Source organism: Triticum aestivum, chromosome 3D (genome assembly GCF_018294505.1).
Source record: "Triticum aestivum cultivar Chinese Spring chromosome 3D, IWGSC CS RefSeq v2.1, whole genome shotgun sequence".
Classification (NCBI taxonomy): Eukaryota; Viridiplantae; Streptophyta; class Magnoliopsida; order Poales; family Poaceae; genus Triticum; species Triticum aestivum.
In genome coordinates this window covers 45,617,021-45,640,433 of record NC_057802.1, presented here as the reverse complement: position 1 = coordinate 45,640,433, position 23,413 = coordinate 45,617,021, and positions in this window count along the sequence as shown.

Here is a 23,413-nt window from a genome sequence, read left to right as displayed (position 1 = left end):
TAATATTCCTTGTTAGGTTTTGGGGGGAGGGAAATATTTTCTACCCCTAGGCAAACCTAGGGTTCCCGAGTTCCTCTAGCGTTGCCCCGCTAGAGTTCTTATCTATCCAATGTTTGCTACCAATTCTCACGTCAGATCTCCCCAAAAAGGATCTGGGGTGTGTGACACCCAAAATTTTATTTGGCTTTTTCAAAACTTTTCCTTGTTTTGAGGGAGGTGATTTGAACTTTTCTTCTAAAAGAACTCTCCCTCTCAACATATTTTCTTTTATGACTAGTGCTTCATTTTTGGATTCACTCAAAACTTGATTTTGGTCTTGGAGGTTTTCCTCTTTTATTTGGACTCAAACCAAAATGTTTTTCTCTTGGAAAAATGCCTTTTGAAAATTTCTTTGAAAAAGGCCCTATAGCTTTTGGAATGATCCTTTGCCCCTTTCAACAAATCTCTCTTGCCATGGCCTTAGTGCAAATCCACTCTCCTAAACCTTCCCTCATCTTTGGATCATGATTTGCATCAAATCCAGCAAGTTGAACCTCCCCATATGATTATTTTTTCATTTAAATCTTATCAAAGCAATTTCTGTCTTCTATTCTAGCCCTAGGAGATTTACAAAGGAGCTACCATTTCTGTTTTGATTTTTGCCCCCAAACCTTTTTCCCTTCCTAGTCCTTTGAACCCTCAACCAAGATCCATGAAGATCCACTGGTCTTCAGTTCAAATTTTTCAAACTATACTTACTGCAAGTTTGGACCAGATTTGTCAAATTTGGTGAAATTCATTCAAATCCTTCTCCATAAATTCTGAGAAAAATCAGGCAACTGGGTGCATTGAGAGGTCACCTCACCAAGTCCCAGCCCCAGGAAAAAATTTCTTCATGCCAAATCATTCTGTCGAACACCTGCAGAGCATTGTCAATGTCAAGTTCAGAGATTCAGAAATGCAGTTCAGTGATCTACTGTCGTTTTCTTCAGAAACTGTTGTCGATCTCGACAGTGCCGCGTTGGCGCCTTGCTCCCCGTCCCCTCCCCCTTGTCCCTGCACCGCACGAGCGCCTGGACGTTTGCGGACGTCGGCGACGTGCTGGAGGAGGTGCGCCGCCCCGTGACCGACGCCAGCGGCGGCTTTGCGGCCGCCAGAGAGAGGCGCGGCGCAGACGGCGCCACCCAGCGCCGCCCAAGCCACCGGAGATCGCCGCGTGGTCTTCCACTCCCCAGAACGCGCTACCACTCTCGTCGTGAACCGCTGGGCGCGGAGCGCGCTCTCTGCCGCCGTCGTGCCCGTGCGGCCACCCCACCGTGGACCAGCGCCATTACGCCAAGCCCGACCCAGTTTAGCAGTGGAACGGCACCAGTAAACCTCCCTGATGCTGCTTGGACACTCAAACCCCCTACTCAACCACTGCCTCGCCGTAATCGCTCGCCGGAGATTTCCCGTTCACGGCCATCCCCTCGATTCGCCTATAAATAGAGGCCCCGAGCTCGAACTCTGCACTCCATCTAGACCGCGCCAAGCCACTGGAAGAGCCCCGGGGGAGCCTTCTTCCCCAGCTCCGGCCGCCGCGACCCGCCACGGGATCCAGCTCGATTCGCTCCCGTGCGTGCACCTCTGCCTCCCATCTCTTGCCAGTAGCTCTCTAGTGCATCCCTCCTTCTGACCCGCGCTTCAATTCGAGGTTTGCAGCACACCACCGGAGTTCTCCACCATCACCCGAGCCGCCGTCCGCCGGAGAAAGTGTCGCCGTCGACGTGGTGCTCTCCGTCGGTCGAATCCACCACCCACCGACGCGGAAGGGCGCGCTGAAGCTCTTGGTACACTCCGATCTCCCTGTCTCGCCGTGGTTCGACGCCGGCGACCACCGCAGTCTTCGGGCGCCGGCGAACTTTTTAAACCTGACATGTGGACCCCCCTGTCAGCCTCTATTCTCTTCTCCCCCGAAACGTTTTCTGTTGGCGCCTTCGGGCAAATACGTTTTCCCTTTGAGCTGGCGCGTTTCTTTCCGAAGCGTTTTCTGTTTTCTCAGTTAAGCCCCTGGAACTTCTCTGTTTCATTACAGATGAGTCCCTGGACAGAAACCTTTATAACTTTTTAATAAAAAATGATTTTTGAGTGATTCTTTTTTTGTCAGTCTTGTATTTTTGTCTAGTTTTTTATAGTATTTATTTGAAAAAAAATTGGAGAAGTTTTTATGCACGCGTTGGTTTTCACGTTAGTATGCTTTTTCGATATGCCGTAGGTTCCGGAAGAGGTGACGGAGCCGCGAACTTCGCCGAGCTAGACTCCGACTTCTCCGAACCAGGCAAGCATGTTTGAACCTTTGATATGACAGGTGTTTTGCATGTTTGCGTGAGAGGTTGTGCGTGGCATATGAGTATCGGTGAGTACCTCGTTGCTTGTGAGGCAACTACCCGCGTGTTCCAAAGTTGCGATGATCTCTGATGAGAGATGGCCGAATCATGTGGTGACATGAAGGGAAGCAAGGTGGTACTGTTGTAGCATGCCAGCCTTGCGTCATCCGACACTTTCCGACGTTAACGTGGACGGAGTCGCGTTATCGTTCTTCCCCTCCCGTGCTACCACTGGTTTTCTGCCAGAATGCGGTTTAGTAAGTTGGTAACCTCTTTCCGTGTACACACCAAACAGAGGGGCCGGGATGATGGTTCCATGGCCCTGGATTAAAGCCAGTCATCCGGTCAGGGGGCATGGGTGTTTCCGGTTGGGACCGAGAGGGGGGCACCCCTTAGAGCGCGTGTATAGAAATTTGATCCCATGCTACGCGAGGTTGTAGCCTCCCCGTCTCAAGGTTTTTCTTGAACGTTGCCGAGGGTGATTCTTGGCTTCGGAATGTTGAATGGGTGTGTACTGGTTAGATGTGTTTCTTCCAAAACACCGTAAACGGAACTAGTCCCCGTGACTACTGAAATCCGTTGGTTGTGGTTAAAGTACAAACTCTGCAGAGTCAAATCCTTCCGAGTCATCGTATCCAAGGTCAAGTATCGTGATCAGCGTATCCATGTCTATGTCGTAACCCCGTGGTATATTCTTCTTTCCGGTAAGCGAGCATGAGTAGTAAACCTGGCTGAACGTTATTCCTGTGGATGGACTAACCCTGTTGTTTATCTCATGTCTGATTATTCTCTTGATATGTTTTAAAATTCATGAGCTACTAAGTTATGAATATAAGCCCTTTATGTGATGTCGCTCAGACGTCCGACTGTGGCATGTTTTGTCTCTTACTTTCAATATAAGCCCTTTATGTGATGTCGCTCAGACGTCCGACTGTGGCACGCACTGCCTTTATTTTCTGTTATAAGCCCTTTATGTGGTGTCGCCCTGACGCCCGACTGCGGCATTATTATTCTTGCAGTTTCCTCTCGAGGAGTCATTCAGACCCTCGTTTGGCACCCAGTATTTATTTTGGGGATTTCGGAAGGACTACTGCCCGACTTCTCTGTTATTTTCCCATGCATCATTGTCTCTATACGCACTTGTTATTCCGTTCTTATGCTTCATGTTTACATTTGTTATATCTTATGTCCGAACTGTCTTGCGAGTACTTTCATAGTACTCACCTGGCTTGTTGATTTGGCCAGATGTTGACGAAGGCGATCTCTTGGATGAAGAGTTTGATAGTGCGTCCGACGCCTAGAGGAGTCCCAGTCAGCCCTGTGCGATCTCGGATATTGGTCAATTGTATTATATACGCTTCCGCCACCCGCAATAAGTCTCCTCGAGCCTCACTCCGACGCTCGAAGAGCTGTAGTTTTCAGGAGTCATATCACCCACTTCGCGGTGATATTTCCACCATCGTTGTTATCGTGAGTTAGTAGTTATGCCACCCTATCCGCCGTTATGTTTTATCGGCATTCATGTAATAAATTGTTGAGCAGTCTCCGCTCAACCTTGTATTATATTCAGTACCCCTGGTATTTTTTTTCTGTGACCAAGATATTGTCTACCAGTGAGAAGGAATTCTTCTTTACTGGTCCGTAAAAGGGATTGGTCTCTCAATAATTATATTATTGAAAAACCGGTCGTGACAGGGTGATTTCCTGAGCACATGCAACTTGTCAACTGGCTCTGCATGGTAGAAGAAACGATGCAGTCACCGGCGGCGGACATGGTGCAAATAGGCGATATGCAGATACTAATCTGGAGGATAGCTTTGGGGGATGAACCTGCATAGGTAGAATGAAGAAGATCTTGATTTGTCTAGAGAATTTGATGCACCGATTGAGGAGGTGCGCTGGCTGGTGTATTTAGGGTTCATACTCAAAAGCACTTCAGTCATATGTAGCTCTATTTAAGGCTATGCGCAACGCATGGGCCTCGGTGTAGGGGTGACCTTCAAAACAATGAATGATAATTTGTTCCTTGTCCAGTTCTTGTTCCTGGGAGACTGGAATAGAGTTATGAGTGAAGGTCCTTGGGTATTCCGGGATGATGTAGTTTTCATCGAAGAATATGATGGTTTCACTAAAGTATAAATTGGATAGGACTCTGGTGTGGGCGAGAATTATGGGTACCCTAGATGGATTGATGGGGAAAACATAACTAGCTGAAAAGGTTACAAGGAAGGGTGGGGTTGCTAGGGATCAAAGCTGTTGTGACTGAGGGGGGGGGGTGCTTAAACCCCTCAAAATACTTTAGAGCTAGCTTGAGTCTAAGTTGAGCTAGATACTCCGTTGGTTCGACTTGTTACTATAACCATGAAGGAGAAAAATAAATACCCGATGGAGTGCTATGACAAGTTGACGGGCTTCTCTTGCTTTTGTGGACTCATAGGGCCTAGTGTAACTCAATGTGGTGATGGCCTAACCTAAGGTGTGTAAGTGGAGTGATTGGATTCTTGTGAGTTTTGATAACTCAAATAGCAGGGGAATTGCGGGAAGGGGTGCCTCTCGAGGTGGAAGAGGTAATCCGGGGGACCTCCAACATTCAGGAAACAGTGGATGTAGACATTGGCGATGTTGATTGGAACTATGGTGCAACTTACGAATTACTAGGAGATAGTATCATTGTCATGTTGTCGGTATTTTCATATAATATGTTAATAGTTACTAGCAAAATAGCCCGTGCGTAGCAACGGGAGAAAAAATTACACTTTGTAGCCTAATAAATAGGGTCTAAACCGCATGGACGGCATCAAGGAAGTCCGGCGGGGAAAGCCAAGCCAGTCTCCAAGGCGATACCATGCCGAAATACCAAACGGATAGGGATAGCTTCAAGGACTCATACAAAGAAGGCGTGGGGATTTGCCGAGGAGAAAATGGCGGTTTAGGTCAATGGAGAGCGGCGTCCGAATGGACAACGTCAGTCGGGAATGGCAGCTGACGACGACATTTACTCGATAGAGAGAAGCATTGGGACGAAAGTTTTTTTACAATAGGAAACGGGAAGAGAGATGTGTGCATCTGGTCCGGCACTAATGCATGTTTTTTATCAGAAAGAGTACACATGTTGTGTAAGTGAAGTGTGTGATTACACGATGTCCAAATAATGCAAAAGAACCATTATCAAAAGAAATCATGTGTTGCAACGGATACAAAAATGACAATTACTCATATAGTTATTCCTCACTGAGTTTTCTTGTTCCTCACTCGGTTGACAACATGGTTCAACTGGACAAGAGTATGATAGCACAGTAATTGCGCACCAAGATGGTCGTCCTCAACATCGTCGCTCTTGGATGTATTGACATCTGGGCTCTGTGGGGCCTTCATCTACCAGCCCGCATTCATGTCTCGCTTTGAGCTTCTGCCTTGTTGGACCGCGCCGTCTCCACAGGTCCGTGTGCATCATCTCCCAGCCACCCGGGCATGCACTACACAACAATAGCATACTCATCCTACTTCATGCCAGAATTAACGGTTCTATCCCACTCCTTTTTGTACTTGTATAGCAGAAAGAATAATGGGCTTCCTTTGACCCACATTTTCATGTTCACCATCTTCTGCCTTGCTTTGCCCTTTACTCAACCAATAGTGCAATGATACAATAAAAGATAGGACAAACTCTTGCCAAAAAAATTAGCTACCTTCCTCGGGAGAGCACCACCGTCAAAAGAAGCACCTCAAGCATCAACCAACCGAGCCAAACTCTTATTTCTTAGGCGTACCAGCTCATGTGTGCATAAAAAAACAAAAGCACCTAAAGTATCAACCATCCGAGTCAAACTAATGCATTTGTTGGGCGTGCCAGCTCGTGTGTGAATCATCCTCGGCGTACAGGCCGCCCCTTCGATCCTCCTCTGAATCATTGAATCCAGCCGGCCACTGACCACCTCAGCAGCGCCACCCGTCCGCCCGCACACAGCCACGCAACTCCGTCCGGCCATCCCCACTGCCGCCGGCTTGCGGGCCAATAGCTCATGTGCGACGTTTTTGATGTGAATTGGAAGGAGTGCGACGTTGTTGGAATGAATGACTGTGATGCGACACATTTGAGCGTGTAAATAGCCCAGGGCCATATGGGGTGTTAAATGTGGTTAAATTGGTCGTCAACCAAGCCCGTCCGTTTATGTTAGGACATGTGGGTCCAACTTAATTGTTCCTCAAAACAGCTGACCGTGCCCTGCCGCCCGACCGTGCCGGGCCCGCCACTCTGCCCCCCCCCCTTCTTCTCCGGTGGCGGCGAATCTTGCGTTCTCGGTGGCGGCGGCGGAGCCCTCGTTCTCAACGGCGGCGGAGCCTTCGTCCTCAAAAAATGATGAGTGAATTCGAACCCTAGTCGCCCTCCCGTTCCTCTCTCGGGTCCGTAGATCTCAGCTCGTTTTCTCTGTTTTCGCTTGTTGAATCGATAGGTTGTGAGGGGAGCCCGTGGGCATACTGAGATGGAGCCGCCAGATTCAACTTCGAATAGGTAATGCGCCTCTCTCCGATCCAATTTTGCATGCAATTAGGGCCTCGTCTGCTCTTTCTCACGGGCTCACACTGTCCGCCACTGACAGAGGGGATGCTGCCGCTCGGACCTTCGAATTGACAGTCAATTTCTTTCCATCAAAGACAAAATTAGTTGATGGTAGCATACAGAACATTGAGAGAGACACAATTGTTAAATGGGAGGTTGAGTTTACAGAGATTGATCCACAAGTTCTATAGAACATGGGAGAGACGGCAGTGAAGAAATGGGTGGAAAAAATTGGGGAGAATATTGTTTGGGGTCCAGAGCAAGAAGTATCACTGTTGCGGTTTGATGATTGGAAAGGAGAGTATATGAGAATAGAAGATGGTGAACAGATTGTTGAAGAAATCGATCGGCAAAACGGCTGGACAAGCAAACGGGCTAATTTTTTTGCTGAGCTCGTTGATCTGAACATTTTTTCAAAGGTTGGATATGTGCCATCACAATTGGCTGCGCAGATGGTAGATGATGATTGGGCTACACAGAGGCCATTGATTCCCATGTGTACTGAACTTACAGTAATAGCCGAAGAGGGACAGGTGACTGGAACTGAAACTGAAACTGCAGCAACTGTTGATTGGAATGTAGTTGAATTAGATGAGCCTACTGATTTGGTCATTGCACCAATGCCTGACATTGAGATGGCCAAACTTTTTGGCATTCCAGTCGATGACAGAGATAAGCAGGAGAGGGGCGAATCTAGTTTGCCTGCTAATGCTGATGAAGAAGTAGATGGACAGTTGACGGAACAAGCTGCAGATGAACTAGATGATGCACATGATGATGAGCTGGTGCATGTGTATGACAAAGAAAACCCTGTCATTGAAGTAGGCAAGTTGTTCCCAAGCATGAAGGAGTTTAGGATGTGTTTCAAGACTTATGCAGTGAAACATGAGTTTGATGCCAAGACTGTTTGGACTGATAGAAAGAAGTTTTATGTGAGGTGCAGAGGATTTGATGGTAGTGTGAAGCCTTGCAAGTGGTACATATCTGCTAGACTGCAACCTGATGGAAGTACTGTCAGGGTTAACCAAATCCCCAATCAACATACTTGTATTACAAGTTCACAGAGAGTATCAACCATGACATCACAACTTTGGGTTGCAGAAAAGATCACCCCAATTTTAGCCAAAACACCAAACACTACTGCCAAGAAACTCAAAGTAGACTTGGAAAAGATGTACCCCATTAAACTGAAATATACCACAGTGTGGAAGGCAAAACAAAGGGCAATGAAAAATTTATATGGTGATTGGGCAAATACATTTAGGATGCTTTACAACTTCAAAGCAGAGGTGGAAAAGAGGTCACCTGGCAGTGTTGCGGAGATAGATACAGAGGTATCAGCCGAAGGTGAAGTCAAGTTCTCCAAGTTTTTTATGGCTTTGAAGCCTTGCATCGATGGGTTCAAAGCAGGGTGCCGTCCATATTTGAGCATAGACTCATCATTTTTGACAGGCAAGTGGAATGGTCAGTTGGTAGCATGCAATGCTCTAGATGAACACAACTGGATGTTTCCTATTGCTGTTGGCTTGTTTCAGTCAGAAACAGAGGCTTCATGGACATGGTTCATGATCCAGTTGAAAAGATGCCTAGGGCCAGTGTCACCTTTGGCTATACACACAGATGCATGTAAGGGGCTTGAAAATTCAGTGAAAAATGTTTTCCCACATGCTGGGCAGAGGGAGTGCTTCGGTCATTTGTGGATGAATTTGATCAAAAAATTTAGAGGAGAAGAATTTGGGCGCATGTGGCCAACAGCAAGATCTTACACTAGACAGACACACAAATATCATCTTGATAAGATAATGGCAGCATGTGATGAGTATGGTCCATGGCTGAACACCTACCATTCTTTGTTATGGTACAGGTCAGCATTCAACACTGCCATCAAGTGTGACCACATCAACAACAATTTGGCAGAGAGTTTGAACAACAAGGTGAAGGAGTTAAAAGATTTGCCTGTGCATGACATGGTTGACCAAATCAGGATCATGCTCATGCGGTTGTGGGAATTGAGAAGAAGGATGGGTGATTGTCTGCAAGGTGATAAGCTTCCAGCAGTGGTACAACAGGTGGTCAATAGGAGCAGATATCTTTCACATTTGTTTGTTGAAAAATCTTCACCTTGGGGTGCTGAAGTTAGAGATAACAAAACTGGAAGGAGACATGTTGTTAACACTGAATTGCATAATTGCACTTGCCTCGAGTGGCAACACACTGGTAAACCATGTGAGCATGCCATTCTTTTCTTAGCATCCCAACTGAAGATAAACATGCACCCATATTTGCATGAATATTATTCGGTAGCAAGATTCAAAGCTGCATATGCTACTCCAATTCCAGTACTTACAGATCAGTCTCAGTGGCCTGAAGTGGACATTGAATTTTCCACGTGTCCTCCCTTGACGAAAAGAAAGGCTGGCAGGCCTAAACAGAGTAGATTCAAGGCATGGTTTGAGAAAGGTGGGAGTAGTAAGAAGGGAAAGAAAGATGGAAAGCAAAAAGGGCCCAAAAAGGTAACAAAAACAGATGCAAGTTGTGCCAGGAACTTGGGCACAGAGTGGGATCTGTCAAATGCCATTACACTTCTGATAAGCCAAAGTATGTTCTTGTTTATTCGTCTGTGTTTTGATTTGATGCTTTTTTCCAATTACTATATCTATAACATTTTCCCAATGGCCAGGAGGAAGCGAGCAAGTCAGCCCCTTGTTGTTGAACAGTGTTGTCCAACAAAAAAGCAAGAGTCAATGGCGGTAGAAAGAAGAGAAGTGTGCCTGAGCCTGAGCAGACTGAAGAAAATCCTACTGCAGTCAACATTCAGGCTGAAGAAACTGCTCTCGAGGTTGAAACTGAACCTGAGCGTGTCGAGGTTCAGACTGAAGAAATCCATGTTGAGGTACACACCGAAGAAACTGAAATTGCTGTCAACATTGAGACTGAAGACACTGATCACGAGGGTGTTGGCGAGGTGTTGAAAAGACCAGTGAAGAAAACCAAGATGATCAGTGAACTTGTGTGTGTAGTATAACCAAAAAACAAGAAGTGCTAAGGCGAAGAAGGGCACACGACGTGGTAGGAAGAGGTAGAACAGAGAACGGTTTGAAAATTTGAGGCATGTAATAATATTTGTAACTTGGTGCGTACTGGTAGTCACTATGTGTCCCCGTATTTCTATTCGAACTTGTTTGTTGGTACCTTGTCTAAACTAGCCAAATAAAATTTAAATTTAAATTAAAATTTGGGCTCAAATTTGAATTAGGGATGGGGTATTGATGTTTTAATGCTATCTAAAGTACCTCAACTGAAATATGTTTGCTTGCTGATCATTCCGAGCCCTTTTGGTAAGTTGAACTCATAGTCATGAAAAGTGTGTCTCAAATGACCTCCAAAGGTAGGGTAAACGGCCTCATATTTAAGCAAGTTTTTTTGGCACCTTGTCTAAACCAGCCAAATAATTTTTCTACACATCTATTCTACCTATATAGTGTAAAGCTAAAGTCTCACTATTTATTGAATTAATTTTCTATTATTTTCTTTTCTTTTTGCAAAAACAAGGTTTAATAGAAAATTATATATAAAACAAGTTTAAAACATGAAAATGAGAAAAGTAAGTTAAGATCTTTCTTAGTCAATCCAAAATGAAGTTTTGGTGAGGTTTTCACACTTTTCATTTTCAAAACCCCACCTACTCTCGGGTGTCCACTACTCTCTCCCTTGAACTCCATACTACATTGTTCGAGGAATGACAATTTTGTGAAGGATTTTTCGTAAAAATGTATGTAAACCATATTTATATTTTTTTTCTCGTTACTATACGACATAATAAGACTATGTGCGCAAGTTTTATATTTTTTTGATTTTTTTAATTAGTTATGCTCAACCCTAATCAGTCAAAACCCCTCTCAAAACCCCGCACACTACCGGGTCGTCGATCGTTGTGCGTGGACGGTTGAGATCAGGCGCTAGGGTTAGCTACATTGTGCATCGATCCACATGAGACGCGCTGATTGGTTGAATCAGTGTGCATCGATCCACATGAGACGCGTTGATTGGTTGAATCGGTGGGGTTTGGATCAGCCTCTCTCGTTGGGGCATCAGGACCGTTTATTTGAATCCAACAGCAAGAGTTGAAGCGGTGCATGGACCAAGCCTACGCAGTGCCCTTTCCATCGTTGCATGCGTGCCCGTGCCTACCTGCAGCATGCATGCCCACCCGCAGAATTGCGCCCGTGCGTTGCATGCATGCCCTCGATGTAGCCCTGCTCCACCACCCCTATCGACGCAGTAAGTTGTCGCATGCCTACTATTAGAACCGATGCAGCGTCGCATCAAAGCATGCACCCGGCCACAATGCAGCAGCCCGATGTAGACAACCAAAAAGCCAACGCTGCATGGCGTGCTATGCATGGCGTGCTCCTCTTTGAGGACACAATACTGGCATGGGGTATCGATGCAGTTCAAACGGCGTGCTGCCCGTTACAAGATGGGCAAATGAAGGCGTTCATTATTGTCACGTCTCCCATCGACCAAACGTTGCCCTCTAGCCAGGCCCTAGCAAGATGGGCAAATTAATGGGCTACGGCATGAATGCACGGACAGCACACGCAGAGAACCCGGGGCAGGCGTGTCCCCTTGACCCACGACGGCACAGACGCGTGCGTGAGCCCGTCCCCCTTGACCCGCGACCGGTGGCACAGAAGGATCGCAGCCCGTTTCCCGCGCTCGTGTACACACTTTCATGGGGCGCCACCAAACGCCGCGCGCCCATTAATTCTACGGGGTGAAACCACGTCGCACTTGGGCTATTTAAGCCGGGCACTATCATCTTCCTCTCCCTCCTCATCCACACCCCATCCTCTGCCTCCTCTGCCCTCCTTCTTCCTTCTTCTCCATCAAACCCGATCGAGCCCTGGAGCCACACCGCCACCATGCAGTACAACGCCCCCACCTACCGCTTCCCCCCAACCGTGCCGGAAAGGCTCTACCCGGCCGGAGTGTATGTAGAGAGAACCCTTAGGGTTTGGGCGATATTGAGGTGGAGGGGCGCAAGGGAGTTAACGGAATTCTTCCTTGCGGCCGGCTTCCGCCACCTCCCCCGCGGCTCTCCTCGGATGTACCATCTTGAGGAGGTCAACCACAACGGCGTTGTGGTTGGGCTCCTCGCCACGTTCACTAACCCTTTCGATGCTTTCCATCTCCTCGGGCGAGCGTATTGGGTTGGTTGTGAGTTCATAGCTTTCACCACCTACAATATCTTCACCGACTTCAACGGCATCTTCCCCAACAACGGCGTTATGCACACGCTCCCGTACCCCATCAACAACGGGGAGGAGTGAAGGGAGGCGCTCGGAGGAGCGAGGTGGCCCCGGAGGAGGAGGAGAAGAAGAACCCGAAGAAGAACCCGCGTTTGGTGCCCCCCGATCTATCTAGCTTGCTATAGATCTATCGTATTAGTTTTTTTAAGTTGTAATCGTTATGCTACTATTATTAAGTTGTATTAGTACTTTAATTTGTAAGGCTATCATGGAGTTGTAAGGCTATCATGGAACTATGGGTTGCAATCGTTATGCTTCTATATAATCGTTATGCTACTGTATATATTGTGTGTTTCGTGCTATTATTTGTGGATTGCTATGGGTTGTTCTTGCTTATTATTCATGTATTGCTATGGGTTGCTACGGGCCCGGGTTGCTACACCCCAATCACCACACACACCATCTTCAAAATATTGGCCAAACCATGGACATGCAACTAGGAGCCCCATGCAAACCCACTATGGACATGCAACTAGGAAATGCAAACTAATTTACTTCGGGCACTTCATGCAAGCATGCAACTCATTTAGTTCATGGAACCGTAGACATGCATAAAAACAATTAACATTTAGTTTTAGTGCATCAAAATATGATCCATCACAAAATTTAGTGCAAGAAAAAGGCCAAAGTAAAAACAAGTACATTTTATTGGGCCCCATTTTTTTGCCGAAGTTAGAGGTGGGCTGGTGCCCCTACGCGGGTGGGCTGGTCTTGGGCATGGTTATTTTCTCAGGGCCCATTTTCTCACGGCCCAACATCTATTCGGCAACCCAGTTTTGTTTTTACTAGAAACTGAATTTGGGTGTGTACTCTGTTAACTGAAGAACAAAAACAGAGGAAACAGAGCATGGACACTGAATAGGGCCCCTGAGAATATCATTACAATAATTCAAGCAAGTTTTGCTTCACACAAATTCAAATTCATCTAACAAATGATCCCTGGCTAACTCAAACTACTGGGCACCCCTGAAACTAGCTGACACACTAACTGAAACTCTAACAAATTCTAGCGATTGATGAACATCAAGTAAAATAAACCCATAGCAATGACACAACCATAAAATGCTCCAGCCATCATATTTGCTTCCTGCTTCAAATCGATCAGATGCTTTAGTTGCTTGCCAATTTTCTTCAATTCACACTTCAGTTCTGCACTGTGCATCATCGGATCGGCTCTGTCCGCCAAATTGGGGGCTTGTTCCACGGCAAGCCGCCCCCCAAAATTGAGCTCTTGGGTTCGGGTTGACCCCTCCAATTTCAACCTTTCAACATAGTCATCGAGCCACTCAAAATGCCCACATTTCTTCAGAACCTGAAAAATAGGGGGCCGGCAGCGCATGAATCCTAGATCCACCACCCAGATCCACCGCCCTAATTCGAGGAAAAACAAAAGAAATCGGGAGAAATTAGACCATAGGATTGGTCAAGAACACAGATCTAACCTGCCCCGGCTGTGGCTTGCTCAAGCATTTCACAAACTCGCGCCCACGGTTGCCATTTTCTCCCCTCACACAAGTCAAACGCTTCAGAGGCTCCATGCGCGGGCAATGGGGGCATCTTGTCAATGGCAGTGGACCGTACTGCGTCCATGATTGGCGGGAGGCCGAAGTCGAGCTAGACATCACTTGCCGGCGGCGCGCTTCGTTGCCGGAGCAGAGGAAGAAGAAGGTGGGAAAGGAAAGGGGCAGGGCAAGCAATGGAGGGCGGGGGTGGGCTGGCTCGGGTCGGGGCATGCTGATGAGCACGGGCATGCTTGCGTGGATAAGTTGTGGGTCCCACCCGCATGCGAGTAACTGCTAGGTCCCGCGTGTCCTAACTCGAATCGCTAACCCCTCGTGTTTTTCATTTCATGGTTAAACAGAGCCATGTCGCATTGGAGCTATTGTTTGCTTCAAAAACGTCGCATCACATCCATCCATTCCAACAACGTCGCACTCCTTCCAATTCGCATGAAAAACGTCGCACAGGAGCTATTGGCCCCCGGCTTGCAGGCTCTCGTGGAGGCCTAGCCAGGGCCAGGCCTGTTTTTTCCCTCGGCCAACTTCTTGTATTATGCACCCATTCAAAGTTTATGCAGACCACAATCGATGCAATTGGATATTGACACCAAAATAGTAAATACATAAGTAAAAGTTCAGAGGAACTACTACTATTTAAAACTGTAGTAAAACAGATATTAAAAAGTTCAGTGTCTAAGAGTCAAACTACCTAACTGATCAAATGAAAAAACTAAGAATTACATGAAGGTTGCAGGGTAATTACATGAACACCAGTGAGAGATTGCACAAGAATGAATTAACATAGTGGAAATTCGGGTAGCCAACTCAAATTATAAAACTGAAGGGCATGGAAAAGCAATGTTGTGACCCTTTTAGCCATTGAATTGTTCGGACTCCCAGAGCATATACTAAAGAACATATAGAATTAATAAGTACTCCCTCTGCACATCTCCCATAAGAGAAGAAGGAATTAAATCGGTCGCACAAACTGAACATGGTAATTAATACTTACTGCAATGCATATCCCATAAGTTTGGTCGAATAATGAAAAGCTTTTGCAGCAACACAGATGAGATGTGGTGCTTCAAACCAAGGAAGGCCTGCTATTTAGATGCTTTGTTCAAGGTTGAATTCGTTATCATTGAAATGCAACCAACTACCGTCACAAAGTAAGACATGAGACGCATCCTGGTACAACAATTACTCCTAGATCAAAGTATGCAATTATAACTATTACCAAATGGCAAAAATCTGGCACAAGAATACCACGTTATTGAGGGTTCAGGTATAAGCATATGAGATAGATGATCCAAATTTCTGAAAAAATACTTCTGGTGAGCTTAGAATCAATTAAGCTATTGAGATTGATAATGTAGTGTCAAGATTTTAATAGAGAAATCATCATTGTACTGGTAATGAAGGGGGAAAGGCATCAAAGAGAACACCTATAGAAGGATTAATGGAACCTGACTACTGGTCCCTTCTTTTGTTTTTCATGATTGCAGAAGCTTAAGTACTTGAGATATCTAGAAAAAATACTAAAACTACTTATGAATCCCCTGCACCTCTATCAAGATAAATCATACTGTAGGTGTTGGCATCTATGATCATTCCCCTATTCATATTCTTTAACTCTAATCACACATATAAGATAAGCTTTCAGTTCACATACTAACAGAAGTGTAGCTTCTATGAATCTACTTCAAGCACTATAGACTTGAATCAACTTCCAGAATTGAATTAACGCACACAAAATCAAGAGAGTGATCTAATCGCTGTTATATTTCTTTACGGAGGGAGTAGTAGTTGATGATAAATGCAAAATACTTGATCAAGACTGTTGCAACTCCTGTACCAATTTTTTGTGAACCTCTTCAATCTGTTATAATATGAAGATTTACTATATATATTTTCACAGCCAACCAATTATGTATACCTTAAGCCAATTAACTACAGAGATTTAGAGTGAAACCATATAACATTGTTCTGAACCACTAATGCAAACCTTCAGCCAATTAAGTACAAAGATTTAGAGTGGAACCATATAGCACTGGTATGAAAACTTTGTCATAAACCATCTGTTCTTCCTAGATAAAATTTAGCTAGCTTTATCACCTTTGATTGCTACTTCCAAAATAGTCAATTAAATTAGGCAACCTCTAGGCATCAAACTACAGCAGGATTGCATCCATCAGACCACACATGCACCGTTGGATGAAGATAATCACATCCATCCGATTTGCTAGCAGGCCTGGCGCAGAGGGCGCTTAAAGAGCGCTAATTGAATGCTTCCAGGTACATAATAAGTGCTCCCTAAATGGACGCCTTGGACGTACACCTTCCTCCGTCGGCTTCTTTCTCGATCACCTCATTCATAGCCTCTTTGCCGGCGCGAATGCTTCCCTCCCTTTCATGCAAAAATGGCGCATCTCAGCCGTGAAATTGAGTACCGTGGGATCCCATATGCAAACTGGCGTCGTCCTACATGTCTGGGCATGAATTCAGAAGCAGTAGGCGGTGCTTCAGCTGGGATTGATCGGCCTTACCAGAATCCACCGGTGATGAACTATGGAGATGAAGAGGTTAGTTGAACAATTTTCATAGATTTTCAGCGACCTTGGCTTGTTTTTCTAGAGTTTTGGGGACGTTGTGATGGTTTCTTGCTGTCTGATGCAAGATTCTATATTTGTAAACACGCAGTATGGGATTGTTGCTAAATAAGTCCGGATAATCTGATGATACGTACATAGAAGCATGATTTGTTGCCCTTCGAAGCACTTTTAATGGGTGTTGGAAGCTTATATGTTTCTGTCATGTAGTCTCAGATTTGTGCTAGTGTGAAGGGTCGTGGTTAGCGCAATGCTATTCGTCGTGCATCATCAGCTAAATTAGGTTGCATAATTCATGGGAGTATGTACCTTATGTTTCCTATATTCTCGGAGGTTTGTAGGATGCGATGGTTGGCTACGGGTCGAAGCATTCATCATAATTGTAGACTTCAGATTTAGATATGGTAGTGGCATAACATAATTATTGGAGCATGTTCATGTATGGAAATGTGGATGCTAAATCTATTTTCCTTTGTAGGATGAGAACATGGATGACATTCAAGGTGACACGTATACGCCATTTGTTGATGATGCAGCAACGCCTCGACCAGCTGCGCCCTATGTAGGTTTGGTGTACAACACCATCGAGGAAGCACAGAAGGGGTATAATAAGTATGCAAAGAAGCTGGGTTTTGGCACTAGGATTTGTTTCACAAAGAGGACACAAAAGAAGGGTTGTGACCACATAATCAGGAGAGAGTTTGAGTGTGTTCATGCAAGAGGGGGGAACAGTCAAGTAGGAGGAAAACATGGTGGATGTTATCCTAAATGGTATGACGCAACAGAAGACGATGGCGCTGCATCGAACAAAGAGCCAGATTTTGGTAATAAAAAGGTTGCTCCGCAACGGTGCAGAAACAAGGTGAATAGGCATGAATGCAGAGCATGGATGGCAGTGGTGTTGAGGAATGGAAAATGTGAAGTCTTTATTTTTGAGGAGCAACATACACACCCAATGATGAGTAGGGAAGAATGGACGAAGTTCTACAGATCTCATAGGAAGGTGCCGTATGAGGACTATATGTTTCTTAAGACGCTGCATAATCGGAACATACCAACCGCATTGATCATGGCAACACTTGGAGACTTGCACGGGAAACTAGGCAACCTACCATACACTGACAGAGATGTTGCAAACATTCGAACTAAGATGACAAATGAGGTATCTTTAAATGATATGGCCAAAACGATGGAGTATTTTGAGAAGCTTCAGGGAGAGAGTCCACGGTTCTATTATGCTAAGCTGGAAGATGAGAACAAAGCAGTGAGGGCACTTTTCTGGATGGATGGACGGACCCGGGAGGCGTACAAGAAATTCAAGGATTGCGTCTTCTTTGACACTACCTTCTGTACGAATAGGTATGATATGCCGTTTGCACCAATCGTGGGGATCAACAACCACATGCAGACCATGATGTTAGGATGTGCTTTGCTACCAGATGAAAAAATTGAGACATTCAAGCGGGTATTTGAGAGGTGGATGGATGCAATGGGGCATGATCCTCCTGGGTGCATAATGACTGATCAAGACCAAGCGATGGCGACAGCTATTGGTATGGTCTTTCCAGGTATAGTACACAGATGTTGCAAGTGGCATGTACTGAAGATCGCGAAGGAAAAGCTTGGTATGTTGTTTAGGACAAGAGAGGATTTTGAAAAGGAATTCTATTACTGTGTGAATGGGATAGACACCGTACAAGAGTTTGAGGATGCATGGAAGCAGATGGTGTTGAAGCGTGAGCTAGTTGAGCACACACATCTGATTAACATGTGGGATTGCAGAAACACTTGGGAAACGACGTACTTTAAAAAGAATTTATGTCCATTCACTGGAATGACGGGCAGATCAGAAGGTTTGAACTCTTTCTTCAAGAAGCTTGTGCACCCTCACGACTCGGTGTGGCAATTCGTGAAGCAGTATGAGTACATCCAAGAAACTAGGCTCGACCGGGAGGACAATGCTGGATTCCTTGGCGAGGCGACAGTTGCACCGTTGTGGTCTAGGTAAGCAATGTTTGTTTATTGTAATTTCCATAGTTGTTGTTACCTGCATCATCAGTACTGTTGGATTGCTTCTTATGTTTTGTTTACTAGCTTCTGTAAACAGATGCTAAGTTGGTAATGTTTTTTGGCGCTAGGTACAAGATTGAGGAGCAAGCGTCAAAGTTCTACACCAGAGCTACCTTTGGTAAGTTCAAGCAAATGATGGAGGAAACAACAACATTGATGATTAATCCGGTTGAAGGTAATCAGCTTAAGTTTGAGCTTAAACGCTATGATCCTAGTTCCACTAAAATCCGTGTGGTTGTGGTCGACCCAGTTGAGAACTCGTATTACTGCTCATGCAACCGATTCCACATGAATGGGATCCTGTGTCATCATATTCTCAAGGTCATGGTGCATACTAATGTGCAAGTAATACCGGATAAGTACTTGTTGTATAGATGGTCTGAGGAAGCAACCATTAGACCTGCAAGAAGCAACAGTATATGTTTAGATGTCCCAGAAACAAATACTTTGAGGTACAATGAACTATGCATTCGGATGTGTACCCTTGCTTCGGATGCATGTTTTGGTCCGGAAACATACAAGATTGTTACTGGCAGAGTGGATGAGTTAAGCAACCTAGTATGGAAGTGGAGGTTGTCAGCTGGTTTGCCAGAGTCAGTAGCACCTAATGAAGAAGAAGTAGCTTGCAGCAGTGTGAAAAATCCTCCTAAATCTGCGAAAAAAGGTAGACCGAAAGATAAAGAGAAGAGGAAGAAACCCCTCACGGAGATTCGACAGGAAAAGGCGCAGCAAAAATGAAAGAAGAAGGGGTTGTGTTCGTACTGTAAAGAGTATTGGCACGACAAGAGAAATTATCCGTATCTAGCTCTTGAGAGACAGAGGCAGAAGGTGGAAATGGAGAAAGTTAGGCGATAGACGGAGCTGACGCTGTAAATCTTTTTATGAAACGGTAGTTTTATTTCGAATATGCAATTTGTGGGTGGTTACCACGTACTGTGTTGTGGTGTAAGAAGTTGCTGAGAACATGTTCAAGATTCTGGATTTTTTTGGTTTGTAATGGGTATGAATTTGATCGTCGGTCACGCATGCTTCTTTGTATGTTACCGTGTGCATGGGAATTTTAGTTGGATGATGCATAAACTGTGAACGTAGTAAGCAGTGACATGCTGGATGGGGTTGTAACAAGATTTGAACTAATAATTTGTGCTTGTTTCTTAATTTCTCTATCTGAGAAATGGGAGGACAAAGTAGTCTTGTAGGTAGAGATGTGAAAAAAATGGTGATAGTTTGAATCATTTTGGTAACGATAAAGATGTAAAGAGGTATTGAATAACTTCGTGGAAATGCTTGCTTACTGCTGTGAAGGTCAGTTGTGGTTAGTTTAGTATGTGACTCTGTACGAAGCATCATGTTAGTGTTAGTGAGAACTTCCATTTGGATGCGTGGGAAATGATCTGTTATACTAGGCCATGGTATCTTCTTGTGAAACAGTGATGTTTGCAAGAAGCATGTGCACCGTGCAGTGGAAACAAATGTAGTATGAAATAGGAGCATGGGTATAGTGGTTGGACAGGGCAGAAAGCATAGAGAGAAACAAATAATGTAAAACTTGGTACAAACTTGGTAGTAAGTAGTCGACAACAATGGTGTGAACCATGGAAAATGTGCTCTGAAATATATTTGCAGTAGTTTCAGCGAGGTCTACAACCAGTACAATTTAAGGACACAAACGACAGTAGTGGCTGGGAACAAAAAATAAAGTATTGTCTGCAAGTTCAATGACTTGAAACTTAAAAAACATGGAAGCACAAAGTTGGTACAAGCGCGACCATTTATTATGTTGCGCTTCTAGGCAGGCTTATCAAGCACGATTATTTATTCTCTTGATCACGACTAGGCATGCTTCTCATTTCTTCTTCAGAACCCAACTTGGATCTTGGGTGTTGAGTTGTGACGTGATGATTAGTTCCGTGATAAGCGCGCGATGGTCGTATGTATCCTGCACTAGACATATTTTAGTGGTTAGAGCAAAGAAGCATGCACTTTTGGAGATGGAAACTGGAGAAAGGTGAGTTGGTTGCATGTGTAATTGAAAAGATTTTTTTGTAATGTGTATATTTGCCGGAGCACAAAAAGTAATGTTTGCAGCGCAGCACTATAGATAATTTTGCTGTTGGAAGCATGGAAAAAATGGTAGATGCTAGGAATGGACCCGTCGGGTGCTGGTATGTTCGAGGTGTAGTACCTTGCAAAATTCTGCCATTTTCTTCCCATCCCATTGCTTCATGAAGAGCATTGCGAATATTCCACAATCAAAGCTGGCAACACAGGGAAAGAGCGTCAAATTAGTGTGAAGGTTATTCATATTTTAGTTCACAAAAGATTGTAGCAAACTTACTGAGTTTTTTGTTGGGGACATTCAGGAGGGTTGAAACACGTGAACTTCAAGAAATCTAACTTTGTGAATGCGTTGGCATGTGCCTCAAGAGTCATAAAATTGGTGAAAAGACAAGGATGCAAAATGTAATGGATGCATCATCGTGTATACATACATTTAGAATTATGTACTATGAAGTTGTGGAGAGAACTAACCAGATTGTCGGACATCTCATATGCCTCATTTTTATTCAACTTCTTGTCGGAATCGAATATGTTGATTTGTTTGTAAAGAAAGTTGATGCAGCATAGGATCCAATGTTGTTTGTGGGGGATATCAAAGTACAACTGCAAATCATTTTGGTTAGCAGCGTATGCATGTTCAGATTTGAATATTTATTGTAAAGGGAAACATCATTCATGTAAATGGAAGTGAGTGTACCAGACCTTAGATTTGAGCGAGTCCTCTTGGTATGTAGTGTTGAATTCACGAAGGCAGTTGCTAGGCTTGAATTTGTTCTCGGGAACAATTAGTTTGGACTGATGAAAGGGTGAAACAACATGTTAGGTATGATATATTATGTAAATAATGAAACATAAGAGACAGGGATCAAATGTAGTTACAGTCAACGAGTGTGAGAATACATATTTTGTAGGAAGAGCGGAGCCTCCTGTCTCAATAGATTGTTCAAGGTTGAATTGTCAAATGAATTGCTCCATTGTATGGGTGTCAACGAACCCACGTGGTTTGATTGCATCGCGGAAGTCTTCGTAGGAAATGTGATACCCTCCATAATTAACAAAAGGTGGCCTGGGGGAACACATGGAAAGCATTCGCCACGGAAGTCATTGGTGGAAGCAATGTTGCATAGTTTGTAAGTATGAGTATGATGTTGTGGAAGCATGCATTGGTTTTAAATGAAACACGTATATAATAAACGGTATGGAAAATATGCAGGCAAAGGATGTGATGGATTATGTAGGATTGGATTTTGTAACCTTTTGTCTTTTTTTGTCGGAGGTCTCACACATCTGGTAGTAATGTACTTGTTGTACAGATCAATTGAGGAACTGTTAACCTTGAGCTTCTTAACCCTTGTGTCCTTTGTTTTCCGAAGACAAGCTCGCTTCTTCCTATTCTTCTTTTCCTGAGTTTGGGTGCCAATAGTTTCAGGGAACTCCCCCGCAGCGGCTTGTTGTACCTGAATGGATCATTGTGTGTACAAATAAAATTGTTTGTAAGCGTGGTTGTTGGAGAAATATTGGAATTTTGGAGTGAGAGTGAGATGCAAATAATGCAACTGTACCTCGTTGACATTATGGATGCTGCTAGGTGCTTCCGTTCCACTTCCCTGAGTTGAAGCATGTAAACAAATTGTTGAAAACTTGAGTAATAAGTAGTGGAAGCTATAATTGTGGTGGAAGGATGCATTGTTTAGAATGGAATGAATATGAAATAGACATATCTAATTGAAGCTACAACTGGGGGTTATTGGAAACGTGAGAAATATGTAATGGAAGCTAAAAATGTGGCGAACGGATGCACTGTTGAGAAAATGAAAATGTTCACCTGGTTGAGATGGGTTGGGGATGTTGGTGGTGGCATTTGTGCAGGGGATGTTCCGTGAGTGATGTGTTCCAAGTTTGCGTCCAGTGCTGGCCAGGTTGTTGGTCCTGTGTTTTTTGAGATATATGCAAGTGGTGTTAGTGAAAAACAATGAGTAATGTAGTCAGCTTTGAAATGGTACACGATGCACTGACCTGGATCTGAGGGTTGTCCAACTACAGTAGCAGCATCAACAGTTTGTGCTTCAGGTGATGACGGAGCTGGTTCAGACCATAATTGGGTCCAAGTTTGACCAGGGGGTAGAAAACTAAATCTCGGGTCTTCATACGAAGCAAGGATCCTCCGCCTTGTAGCTTCCTCTATGGTGGATTGGTTCGTAACAGGAGCAGATGTAGAAGCAACATCCTGGTTATTATGAGGTATTTTTTTCGACACTATTCTCCACCTCATCAGCGTATGCGGTTGCTTCCTGCAAAAACCTGGTGTCAGGTGTCGCTTTTGTCCCATTTTCTTCAGCTTTTTCATTAGGCGAGTCTTGGACTACTTTAGGAGGCGAAGAATAAATAGGTAGTTCTAGAGTATGATTTTTTGTGGCAGCCAGGACATCTTGTGCAAACTCGTTCATGCGCTTGGCGTGCAGTTTAGTTAGTCGTGATGTGGCTTTTGAAATATCTTGTGCCCATTTTGCATTGTGCCTGTTCAAAATGGGTATTATGAAAGCTGGTAGTTCCTGCAGGAAGAAAGGATTTGACATATTAATATGTTGGAAGCATGAAGTTTGTAGCATGGAAGCAGTAAAGTAGGTAGGTAGTAGCATGCGTTGATGTATAGAATCTGTGGTTGTTCTTGACCCTCATGCTTGATGGAAGCATGAAACTAAACAATGACAACATTCAAATAAGGAGGTAGAACACTACAAAAAAATACACTTCCGTGATGATACGTGTTTGTCACAGTAGGTCACGTTTTCTGTCATGCATGTATATCCATGACAAATTTATGACAGAATCAAGATAGTCATACCTGTGCTGTCGTAGAAGTGTTCCATGACATTACCAAAATTATCATCACGGAAGTGTCCACTTCCATGACGATAAATCGCGCGTCACAGAAGTGCTTTCGTCAAGGGTGACC